Source organism: Danio rerio, chromosome 1 (genome assembly GCF_049306965.1).
Source record: "Danio rerio strain Tuebingen ecotype United States chromosome 1, GRCz12tu, whole genome shotgun sequence".
In the NCBI taxonomy this organism is placed as follows: Eukaryota; Metazoa; Chordata; class Actinopteri; order Cypriniformes; family Danionidae; genus Danio; species Danio rerio.
Window position 1 is genome coordinate 14,240,919 of NC_133176.1, and position 13,416 is coordinate 14,254,334.

The following is a 13,416-nucleotide window of genomic DNA, read 5'->3' on the forward strand; positions in this document are numbered from 1 at the left end:
ATTTACATTTAGTCATTTAGCAGACGCTTTTATCCAAAGCGACTTACAAATGAGGACAAGGAAGCAATTTACACAACTAAGAGCAACAATGAATAAGTGCTTTAGGCAAGTTTCAGGTCTGTAAAGTCTAAGAAGGGAAGTATTAGTAGTATTTTTATTTTTATTTTTTTATTTTTTTTGGTACAGTTAGTGTGATATTCAGAGAGGCAATTGCAGATTAGGAAGTGTAGTGGAGAGTAAATAGTTGAGTTTTTAGTCGTTTCTTGAAAGAAGCGAGTGACTCAGCTGTTCTGATGCAGTTAGGGAGTTCATTCCACCAACTGGGCAGATTGAGCGTGAGCGTTCGCGAAAGTGATTTCTTCCCTCTTTGGGATGGAACCACGAGGCGACGTTCATTCACAGAACGCAAGTTTCTGGAGGGCACATAGATCTGCAGAAGTGAGAGCAGATAAGAAGGAGCAAGGCCAGAAGTCACTTTGTAGGCAAACATCAGAGCTTTGTATTTGATGCGAGCAGCAACTGGCAGCCAGTGCAAACGGACTAGCAGCGGAGTGACATGTGCTAGTTTAGGTTCATTGAAGACCACACTGTAAATGCGAATAGTATTCCTTACTATCAAAATTCTAGTGTGTTTACTTAATTTTAAGCTAATTGTTGAGTTTACTAGAAATGCATTAGTGTTGCTGACATAGTAAGGTATAAAGTTCCCATAACTAATGTAATTTGAGTAAAATTGCTTATAAGGGCTAAGCCATGCTGTTACGCATGCGTACTGGGTGGTGATTTCCCATCCCCCATCCCGAGTCACAACCAACCGCCACCCAGCACCGCCATTGAAGGACAGGATTTCATATTGAGAAGATGTACTGCTGTAAATCAAGGTAAACTTTTCGTTTTAATTACTACTTTGATTTTATTTGTATAGTATCAGTAATCTGTTTATTTCCTGCACTTTGTGAAATTGTTTGCTGTTTTGTGAACTAATTAATAGCCCATGATGTTGTGACTAAACGTTTTGACCACTGCACGTTATTTGCAATACTGTCTACTTTACTAGATAAGCTATTTTTAGCTGCTTAGTCCTTTTTAATAACTATTAATAATTTGTAAAGTTAGTAGTAATTTGTAAAGTGGGCGTTATGCTCTAAAAGAGTGGGCCGCGCCATTTTAAATGATGCACTGAGAGAGCAAGAGCGCGCGCAATGATCCGTTCAAATAGATGTAAAGTTAACACATAGCTGTAGGTCTACATTTTTAAAAAAGAAAACGAAACCTATTTATCCGCATTACAAATACAGTAACGTTAGTTATCGCTGAACTTTAGTGGCGCTTGTTGTGACGAAAATATGCGTGTTTTTTTTTTAAGATTTACTTTTATGAGATCACCTGCAGGAAGCAGGTGAGGAGATCAGCTGTGATTCGGTCCGGCGTCAGCGAGCGGCTCATGACCAGACCAGTCGTTTTTTTCTCCATGATCGCCGGGGCAGCAGCAGTTTTAACCCGCCGAGGCTTTTAGAACATTATAAAGCAGTTTCAGCTCAAAATGGACCCGTGAGTGTCGTAGGTAATTTAGGATTTCGATGCGATTACGATTCGTGTCACTGTATGAGGCAGATACATATTTACACATGATGCTAAAGTGTGCTTATGCTAACAATCCCTATGAAACTTAAAGTTAAACTTATGAAAATGCGAGAGATATTTAATTAACTCATTTATTTGTTTTATATGCTATTTGTCTTTTCTTTATGCCGTTTTGAAGGTTTATTCCAGTGTTGCCGTTACGTTATTAAGTGTTTTGTATTGCTGTAATGACAAATAAATCTGACCAGACGCGACTGAATATGTGTGATGGATAACGTTAATGATGAAGTGGTATAACTCGTACAACCAAGCACAGAAACATCCCTTTGTTTGCTCAATATCACACAAAGGCATCAACAAGCATTTGTTATAAGCAAACTTTCTGTAAAGAAACAGGCTTTGCCAAACCTGTTAGTTTGCATTTTTAAAGAAGGTTTCACTAATTTTTAACAATTTAGGGCAAATAAATTTGAACAATTACAAGGTTGTTTAAAATGTAGCACACCATTAGAGTATTGTGAGTGGCATATTTGGTTTGTAATATCATTATACCCTTTATTTATTTTTTATTTCAGACTACCAGTTTGTGAGCTGATATGCAGTGGAAATGTAAGTTTTGCACTTACACATCAAAGAAAATTTTTTTGAACAATACCGCACAAGCCATAGAACATATTCATGAATTGTTCTATTAACGTTACCTTGTCTCCATACTGAGTGTCAGGGTAATTTTAAATCGTTTAATGCATTAAAAGTACATTTAACAAAATTCTCAGCAAAGAACTGCATGATCAAGAATAGTCCGAATATTTTGTCCATTTGAATAATCATCTGAGGACTAGTTAGAAATAGGGTTGTTGTGTTGTGATACCATTAATTTATGTTACAATACTATACCAGCTGAAGTATGGTGATACCAAGTAGTATTGCAATACTGTAATTCATAACTTAAATCCATGAAATAAAGAAAAATGTCAGAAATAATATATTGTATATGTTATTATAGGCCTACTTGAATTTAAATAATTCCCTTATTGTTGAAAAAAGTATTTGCACATCTCTTCACCTAAAATGTATTCATTCCAGCAAAAAAAAAATACATTAAAATAAAGATACATAAAGAAAAGAGCATTTTTCCAACAAACCTAGGCTATATGAAGTGGTCAAAAATTGTTTCCTGTTGCTATTTTGGGTTTTTCATCTATCATACTTTTTTCACACTTATTATCGGATAAGAATCCAAAGTAATTCAAAATTTCACTTTATGAGTCATTCTTTTTAATAGATTGTCACGGTTGTTGTAGCTATTATATCATATTGACAGGAACAGAAATAAACGAATTCCGATTCAAAATGAACCATCACAAAATATGCAATAGGCTACTATAAAAGGCGCAAATTCTACAGTTTTACAACCTTAGAAGGCTCCATAGACTATTAAAATACAATGATCTATTGTTGCTGAATCGTGTATTTTAGTGACTTTTTCACATGCAGCATTATGTATTGTAGGCAGACTGTTAATGACAATACTACCGTTTACAAACTACAGTGGCACCGCCAGTATCTTGGAGCCATTGTATCACGATACTACCATAGTACCGGTAAACCGTGCAACCCTAGTCAGAAAGTTCAGTGTCCTTTTAAAGACATCAATTGAGACAAATATTTATTCTACTTTTAATGCGCATAAAAGTAAGGCACACCAGCAACAATGCCATGATTATATTTAATCGGGGGTTGTGTTTATTACTGTTTGGTGACAAGTATAGCTCATGCTTTTGATGACAGGCGCCGGGAGTATTTGGCAGCTTTTATTATTCAAGAACATTTAACTATGTCATGTTAAAGTGTAACATCTGTTGCTAAATGGCATTGCATTGTATCATTGCATGTGTTTCTGATTTCTGTTTTTTGTTTTAGAATTTCGCTTAGCCATGTCAATAACACTTTACGTTTTTGTGCACAACAGTGACATCCAGAAGGAAGTCATAGAGGAAACACCAGCTGATGCAAGTGCTGCAGAAGGTTTGTTTTCTTTTCAAAACTTTGTGATTTTGTGAATTTGTGTTTTTGAATGTTATTAATGACTAATAATGTTTTGATTGGATCTTTGCAGAATTCAATCGAATATCAGGAAGAAATGTGAGATCCAAGTTCTACACTGCATTGGACACACACTGCTCGTTTGATTGAAATAAAAATAAAAAAAACAGGAGAAAATTGCAGAAGAAAACTAGAAGAAATTTTCAACATGTTAATTCAAAGGTATTTTTGTGACATCATCTTTGAATCATAATTTGCATTTGATTGCAATAAATTGCATTTGATGTTTTCATTGGGCTATAATGCATGTCTACCTGTCTTTAATTTTTCAAGGTCATCTGGCAGCAGTTCTCCGGGGTCTTTCAGTCCTTTAGAGGGATGAGTCTAAAGAAATTTTCAGGATGTGTTTTGTAAGTAGTATTATTGTTTCTGCTTTCTTAGACTGGAAATGAAGCAGTCATTCCAGTTTACTTCACTTATTAATAAAAATTTTCAATTTTATAAAAATAAAACAAATGCATTTAATGTAAGTATTTGAAAGTAAGAGGGATGTTATATTATGGCCTTTGGAGCAAGAGCATTGCTATGTTGCAAATACAGCAGCTTGTGCCGTCACAGGGTCAGTTAGCTTCATAGGCCAGTGAAGTAATGAATGCATTTCTTTAATTTTTAAACACACTTGTTTTGAAAAGGAGGAAGATTAGCTTGAAAAAAAAATCTTAATAAGTGTAATACCTATGTAATATGTTGAGAGAACTATAATTTCAGTTGAAAGAACCTGCTGGATTAAGATGTAAAAAGATAGTGTTAAAAGCCACAAAGTCAAAGATGCTCCGTATTATAACCAACCCTGTGAAGTCACCTGCTGTGGGATTGTAGATGGCTGCACCCTTGTTCTAAAAGCCATACTAAAACATCAATTTTCTTATTAAAAAATAGTTATTAATACATTTTTAAAAAGTGTGCTAAATAATGCAAACTTGACTCACTGCTTTAATCTAGCAAAACCAAATGCATTCATTAATCGGTTCCCAATTTATTAAGTTTTCCCTACAAAATATTTATATTGATTATGTAGCACCAATTGGTCTCTCACACATTTGCATTTAATTTCTTGAAAATGTTTTAAAAGTACTTTACTGCAGTTTGTTTTATTACATTACAGTGTTTCTTTAATCAAAAAAAAAATTATTGTTCCTTTAGAATAGTATCATGTTCAAGATACTGGAATTTAGTACCAATCTCTGCTGCAATTTTAAGCAGCAAATTTCCTGCTAACATTTTAAGCACTTTTGAGCACATTTTTAAACAGCACTGTTTTGCCATTCTGTTCACATGCTTAACAGAAATGACACTCAACAATGCTCAAATGTTAGCAGGAAATGGATGTTTTTAAAATTACTATATGGATTGGTAATAAATTCCACTATCATGACAAGCCTAGTAGAAGCAGTACAGGCAAATCCATCGTGTTGGTCTACATTGAAGAAGGAGCACCATAGCAAAGCCTTCTTATAAGAAGCATTTGAATGTAAAATGTACTATAAACACAAATAGTCATGCTAATAAGCAACTAGTTAATAGGGTAATTGGTTCCTACTAAAGTGTTACTAAATTAAGCACAAGGAATTGTATTTTTTTCACCTCTGCTTTTGGTCTCCTGGCCACTACAGGCTTTATTAGTGCCATTTAGAATATCAAACTTTACTTATTTTTCTTTCTCTATTCATAGGATGTAATTGTAGAGTCGGACTTCAGTGCAGAAGATGTTGGCCTGCTGACTGTCGTGTGTGAAGATGTCTAAAGAACCTCATTATGGATGCAATGTGGGCCTTTATACTGGAAGGAAAAGTGGTTATGGACTTTGCCACATGCAGTATGTCTCTTTTTTTGCTTTGATTTACACACTGAATTCGGACTACCCAAAGACTTTGAGCAATGCATTTGAATTTGTTCAATGTGTGTTGCTTTTGCTGGGAGGGAAGCGTAATGTGTTTTATTCGTCGAGTGCCTATATACTGCTGTGCTTTATGTTTAAAGGTTCAGGTATAATGGCATGTTTAATTACAAAGTGTTGCTTTTTAACATGTTGCTGTTTGCAGTGTTACATTTAGGACTGCAGCATTTTGGTGTTTAAAACACTTTTTTTTTTTTTTTTTACCAAAAAAGTGTATTGTGATTTATAGGGTTGTCAAAAGTATTGAGTTTGGTACCAATCGGTACTGAAATAAATAAAAAAAAAAGTCCATCCATTTCCCACTAACATTGCAAGAACTGATTGGCCATTGTGTTCACATGCTCAGTAGATATGACTGATTGGCTTTGAAGGTCATTATTTTTACCACACTTCACCACTGTTCACCAGGTGCAAAGATACAAAGACACTGGATAACTTCAAAGCACTGTCGATCAGTCGATTCATCACCAGATAGCTTATATGTTAGCTTCTAAACAAATCAGCTATCGACATGGCTTTGAAACACTTCAGTGTCTGTGTAACTTTGTTTGGACTCAGTGAAAAATGGTAAACCTATGACAGTCACAGCCAATCACAGTCATTTCTGTTGAGCATGTGAACACAGTGGCCAATCAATGGTGTTTAAGAACGAGCTCAGTAGCACTCAAATGCTGGTGGAAAATGGATATTTTTAATATTTCAGTATTGACTGATACCAAACTCAATACTTTTGACCACACTAATGTGATATTTTCTGTAAGAAAATCTAAACTACACAGTCTAACAAATTAGCTTTAAAGCTTAATATCTGTTCCTCTGTGAGTGTCTATATGCTGCCATGTTTAAGGTGCTGGTGCAATGGCATGTTTAATTACACTAATTCAAGTATCTTTTTTCCAAGTGTCAAGTATTTAAAGTTTTTTTGATAGATTTTCAAACCTTTTCGAAAACTTGTGTTTTAGGTTTGAACATGTTTATTATATTTTTTGTCTGTATTGCTGTTTACAGTATATTACAGCACTTTACAACAGGTTTTTACAAAACTGTATTGTGTACAAGTGTATTGTGATACTAAAATATCACAAGTGTATTGTGAAATTCTGCTAATTTTGTCAAATAAAATGTTTACATTTAAGACCTGTATAATGTCATTACTTGTAAGTTGAACTACATATTTTATGTTCAGTTTAATTGAAGAAAATGTGGAAACCGATTGCACGTAGTTTCTTTAGTTGACATTACTTAAAATGGTGGATTAAAACAATGTTGAGACTACTAGCATTCAAGATGTTAACTGAACATGGTAGAACAGTATTAGTTAAATAGAGTTATTAAAGTAATCTTACTATAAAACCCTAAGTAAGATTACTAAATAATGACAAGTATGTTAACTAGAATTTTCTATTAAACTTACTTAATTTTTAACAGTTAGTTTACTTTATAAGTTTTAGTTTTCTTACTTCAAGGCAATAATTAAACTTAACTTAAGATTTCCTTGTAAGTTTATATTGCAAAAATAAGGCAATCGGTTTCCAAACTTTTTTTAAGTAAACTGAACATGTTAGAATTTACAGTGCACTCGTGCTGCTGCGTTCTGGAGCAGTTGAAGAGGCTTGATGGAGTTAGCTGGAAGCCCAGCTAGTGGAGAGGGTCAGTAATCCAGTTTGGAGAGAACAAGAGCTTGAACAAGGAGTTAAGCTGCATGTTCAGATAAGAAGGGTCGGATCTTTCTGATGTTATAGAGTGCGATTCTGCACGATCGAGCAGTTCTAGAAATGTGGTCAGAGAAGTTTAGTTGGTCATCAATCGTTACTCCAAGGCTTTTCACCATTTTGGATGCAGTAATGGTTGCCCCATCCATCTGGATTAAAAAGTTATGGTGTAGAGTTGAGTTGGCAGAAACTACAAGCATTTCCGTTTTTGCGAGGTTCAGCTGAAGATGATGATCTTTCATCCAGTGTGAAATATCCAACAGGCAGGCTGAGATGCGAGCTGGAACCGAGGGATCATCAGGATGAAAAGAGAGGTATAGCTGGGTATCATCAGCATAGCAGTGGTAGGAGAATCCATGTCTCTGGATGACTGGTCCTAGAGATGATGTGTAGATGGAGAAGAGAAGTGGCCCAAGAACAGAGCCTTGAGGTACCCCAGTGTTTAGATGCTGTAGGTTGGACACCTCTCCCCTCCAAGACACCCTGAATGACCTGTCAGTGAGGTAAGATCTGAACCATTGTATAACAGTGCCCGCAACACCCAGTGACTCAAGCGTAGATAGCAGGATATGGTGGTTGACAGTGTCAAAAGCAGCTGACAAGTCCAGCAAAATGAGGACTGATGATTTAGAGTCTGCTTTAGCCAGTCTGAGATCCTCCACGACAGAGAGCAGGGCAGTCTAAGTTGAGTGGCCTTTCTTAAAGCCCGATTGCTTGTTGTTCATGAGATTGTTTTGAGTAAGAAAGTCCAGGACTTGACTGAACACTACTTTCTCCAGAATCTTGGCCATGAATGGAAGGAGGGATACTGGTCTGTAGTTTTCAAGTAGCGTATGGTCCAGGTTGGGTTTCTTTAGCAGTGGGGTTACCCTAGCCTGCTTAAATGAAGATACAGTATAACAAAATATAGCCAAAAAACCTTTAAACCAAACCCCTACTTAAACCTTCATTCATTCATTCATCAATTATTCATTATCTTTTCGGCTTAGTCTCTTTATTACACTTTCTTATACATGACAATGAGTTCACTGTACTCAAATGGCCTCTACAGTCACCAGATCTTAATAAAATATAGCACTTTTGGGATGTGCTGGATTGGAAGATTTGCATCATTGATGTGAAGCCGACAAATCTGCAGCAACTGCGTGATGCCATTATGTCAATATAAACCATTATCTCTGAGGAGTATTTCCAGTACCTTATTGAATCTATGACATGAAGGATTAAGGCATGTCTAAAGGCAAAAATATACTCGTACCAAACCGAAACTAGTAAGGTGTACCTGATAAAGTGATAAAATCACTCTTCATCAGCAGAAAAGACAGTAAAAAAAATTCAATTTAATTAATTATTCTTACTGTTCAATGAACGCAAACTGTCATAGTTTATTAAAGACAAACCCCTCACTGCACCACAGCTGCACCTCCTGCAGCACAAGGACTTTATGATTGTTTATGAGGGTCAAAAGTGTCTGATCTGTTCAACAAAATATTTGACTGGAAGTCACTTCATCCCAAACGACTTAAATGATATAACTAAAGAAATCTCCACTGTGCTGAGCGAAAGCACTTACTAAACAGCGCATAATCGATGACGCAAGCATGTCCAGGCCTGAATATAATGTGAACGCGGGCTGTCTGGGAAGATGGGAGGGGGGGGCAAGCTTGTTTTGGCCTGGTTCAAGGTAACTGTACATAGTGTGAGTACGGCCAAAAAAATTGGCAAAAGGTCACTGACTGTACCAGCAATATTTCAATATGTGAAGAAGTTTGTAAACAGATTAGTGCTCTGTGATTGGCTCGGTCTCTTGAGCTCTGATTGGACAACAGCTGGCGGGTTGATCCTCTGCTTTCAGAGACGCTCCTCAGGAGAGCAGATTAGAGTCGCTTTAAGAAGATTCAACCAAGCAGCACAGTTTAACTACCGCATTCAGAGAGCATGGACAAAACTGATCACATGATAAAGATGCATTCACAGCTTTTGTGAACTGTGGGAAGCTGAAGTTATAACATCATTTTCTGACCAAACTAATAAATTCAGCTGTATAAAGAACTATATAGTGTACCTTATAAAAGACATATGTATATATCTTGCTTTAATTTTTTGCTAGAGAAGAATTGTAAATACACAATGTATATTTGATTATGGGTATTTAGGGAAAGTAAATCATCATATTTTGTATATTAAATACCATGTTGACTCATGACAAATGCATTTAGAAATACTAAAAATGAATAAACAAAGCAATACAGTTATAAATTGTTACAATACAATTTTATACTTTATATATACAATACAATATTTTTTGCAGCTTAACCATAAATCAAACAAATTAAAGATTAGGCTCAAATTAGAAATGACAATGTGTATTAAATGCATTACCAACCAAGGGCCAAATAAATGGTTATCATGGCCCATGGGCCCTAGTTTGGGCATCTCTGTTCCAAACTGTTCTTATTAGCTAACCAAGCACAGGCTGCTATGTTTAAGGTTGGAATGTTGTTTATCAATAAATGCAGTCTTCATATATTTGTAATATACATTTATAAAATCACGATTAATAAAAGGCTTCAATTAGACCCTGTAATCTGTGATCAGTATTGGCAGATATGGCTTCAAGTGATCAGTAATCGGCCCCAAAAACCCTGATGGGAGCACCTCGAATATCATCATGTTTTGTATACATTAAACTGTGTGTTGACTCATGACAAATGAATTTAGAAATACTAAAAATTAATAAACAAAATAATACAATTATAAATTGTTACAATACAATTATTAATAAACAAAACAAACTAACAGAATTAAATTAAGCTTAATGTCAAGCTGCGCCAGCCTATTCCTTGACTTTCTTACCGATGACCTCTGAATTTTGCTCTATCTGTTCAATAACAGTATGTTCATTAAGAAAATCTGATTCATTCACAACATTTAATTGAAATATTAATGGGAATAAGCTTGTTTTGTAGCTTAACAATAAATCAAACAAATTAAAGAATAGGTTGAAATTAGAAATGACAATATGCATTAAATGCATTCCCCCAACATTCTTCCCTTTTCAGAGGGGATGGAGGGTCAAATCAAAGGTTTTCATGGGCCGACTTTGGCGTGTGGGCCCTAGTTTGGGCATCTCTGTTCTAAACTGTTCTTATTAGCTAACCAAGCACAGGCTGCTATGTTTTAGGTTGGAATGTTGTTTATCAATAAATGCAGTCTTCATATATTTGTAATATACATTTATAAAATCATGATTAATAAAAGACTTCAATTAGACCCTGTAATCGGTGATTGTTATCAGCCAATATGGCTTCAAGTGATCGGCCCCAAACATACTGATGGGAGCACCTCGAATATCATCATGTTTTGTATACATTAAACTGAGTCTTGACTCATGACAAATGCATTTAGAAATACTAAAAATGAACAAATAGCAATACAACTATTAGTAAACCAAACAAAATAATAAAATGATAATAAGATAATACAATTTAACTACAATACATATAATTTTTAAAAGTTTAGTTAAAAAGTGTTGAATCAATTCTAAAGATCAAAACTGTAATTAAATGTTCTTAAAATTAAATAATTATCATAATTTTAAAATATACTATACTATACTATACTATACTATACTACACTATTTGATTGCTTTATTCTTTTTTATTGCACATGTTAAACATTTTAGTTGGAAACTGTCATGGTTTAAAACTGTTTCCTATAACATATAATCTACCAATCACCATGGTGACTAAATAAAAGGCTGTCTTTAATGTATCAGATTGTAGACTGTTGCTCATGTTAAAACACGAAGCGTGTCACAGAAAACGTGGCAGAAACTCAACTTCGTGTCAACAGATAACAAGCTCAAACAGCCAAGAACACAACTGTCAGTTGTATTAAATATAACCAGAGGCAATCACAGCAGTGGAGGTGCTTGACAAATTAATGCTTATATATGCTAAAATCAACGCATAAATGAACACCAAAAAAAATATATAAATAATAAAATAAAATAAGACGTGTCTTGGGAAGGACTTGACGTTAAATGACTTTTAATGTGCAATCTTCTGTGGGAGAATTTTTCTTTACTGTCAATAAACTGTTTTTTCACATACATTTGTGACAAAAAGGCATGCATTGAATTAATAAAAGTGACAGCAAGATGTTTGCAATGCTGCAATATTTCTATTGCAGTACGCTGTATAAAAGAAATCATAACATTCATAGCATTTGTAACATTTTAGTATTATAAAAGAATAATATGTACTTTCTGGTTGAGGTTAGAATGTGGCAACACAAGCTCATTTTGAAAACGTACCCCTGTATAGATTTCTAGAGACTTTGAATTATGTAGCCAGAGGTACGTATGGCTGCATTTCATCCTTAAAACGAATGCTACAGGAGGGGAATGACATCGCTGATGGCTTCTGTGTCTTTTCGCGCTGCTGGCTGGCCATTTACCTCTGTGTGAACCTCTTTTCTGCTGTTACCAGTTTGCCCCGTAGCTTGTCATATACATCGGAGAACTTGAGATGCAGAGAGGAGTTGACTGCGACAACAAGGTTCAAGTCCAATGAAGAACGATTCCAGAAAGCAGGTAAAACAAAAAAGGCAAATAATAAAATAAAAAAATTAATAACAGGTTAAGAACGAGGTAAGATCTGAAAACATGGTGAAAATCAGGCAGCTGCGAGGGCTTTTCTTTTTCTGAAATGTTTTTTTTAAAACACTGTTGTTTCGTTTAGGAAACGTGGTGATCAGGTCAATCGGTGCTTTTGAAAACACTATCGGTTAAGTTTAGGGAATGGGGTGTGTGTGTGGATGGGGGAGGGGGGTTATTGATCAGTCAGTTGGTTGGTCGGTCGGTCATTCAGTCAGTCAGTAGCAGCCTTTGATAGATTTAAGCGAGAGCAGCATGCGTGAATGGCATTCGCGAGAGAAATTTGAGATCTGAAAAAGTAAACACCACGACCTCTGGTGGATTTGCAAAAACTGCAAAAAAAAAAAAAAAAAAAGGTACCTCCTGGGGCGTATTTCACACTCTCCATGAGAAAACTAACCCATAGTTCAACATGAATGTACTGTAATACCCCATTTTTCATGACTCTAGTTAGACAATACATTAAATAGTATTAACTAATGCAATACATAATATATACAGTATTATTAATATAATAAAATAGAGAATTTTAATGTATTTTGTTTAACAGAGATAATGCTCATTAAAAAACAGTAGAACTGTAAATAAGCCAGAGTTAGCCACAAGGGCTAATTTTCATCTGTTGCCCCTGCCAGATTTTAAAAGGCAACCCAATATCAAAAAAACACGTCATCACACATACAAAAACAGTGAAGTAACATATGACGTAATAAGAATTTCTTGAAATGTTAAACAAAAGAATTACACATGATTACAAAATTGCTTTGCTTTTAGCCATTTTTTTTAACTTGTATTTAAATTTAATTTTCATTAATTTGCAATAATACATTTAAAAACATTTTTTTTCTAAATGAAATATTACAGTTTTTTAATGATCAAAATAATTTAATTTAAAATAGTTTTTTCATGATTTAAAAAAAATATTTTTTATAATCTTTGAACTATTTTTTAAGTAAAAAAAGATGGGTCCTTTAAAATGCTTTATTCTGGAAAAACATTTTCATTGTTACCCCCAAAAAGCAAAAAAAGTCCAGCCTAAGGCAAGCGCTGTTTGTAATAATCTATTATCCTCCATCAATTTCTTCTCAGACCAAGCCCCTTTTTTGTCATAAAGGTCAGGACTATTTCTCACAGAATTCTAGCTAGAGGTGCTATACGTGAGGAGCAAACAGCACGCAAATGCACTGACCGTGAGGAGATGTTCAGTGCTGAACTATTATTCACCCTGTAAAAGCCCCAAACTCACTTAGCAGGACAGTAAAACTTCCTCAAGTGCACACTGATACAGCTGCTTTGGGTTTAGATGCATGTCAACGTATTTGTTCTCTGAATTCAATTACACAGGAAAGAGAGAAGAAGATTAGAAGCGAGTTTTTGCAGAAATCCAATTCATGATTACTCCAGAGAAAGAAAAAAAAAACACTCTCTCTGTCCCTCTTTTTCTGTTTATATTTGTC

At 34.9% G+C, this 13,416-nt stretch overlaps 1 long non-coding RNA gene across 4 annotated transcripts; it reads left to right on the forward strand.

Moving 5' to 3' along the window:
- The first annotated feature begins 832 nt into the window (after window positions 1–832).
- Window positions 833–6,727, forward strand: LOC137495459 (uncharacterized). 4 transcript variants are annotated; one of them, XR_012405486.1, is made up of 7 exons: window positions 833–881; window positions 1,367–1,551; window positions 2,160–2,193; window positions 3,557–3,612; window positions 3,704–3,852; window positions 3,964–4,040; window positions 5,363–6,727. It is a non-coding gene; the product is annotated as an uncharacterized lncRNA (long non-coding RNA). The 4 variants fall into 4 exon arrangements; XR_011015263.2 differs by lacking the exon at window positions 1,367–1,551; XR_011015262.2 differs by lacking the exon at window positions 833–881 and having other exon boundaries at window positions 1,427–1,564.
- The last annotated feature ends 6,689 nt before the right edge of the window (window positions 6,728–13,416 follow it).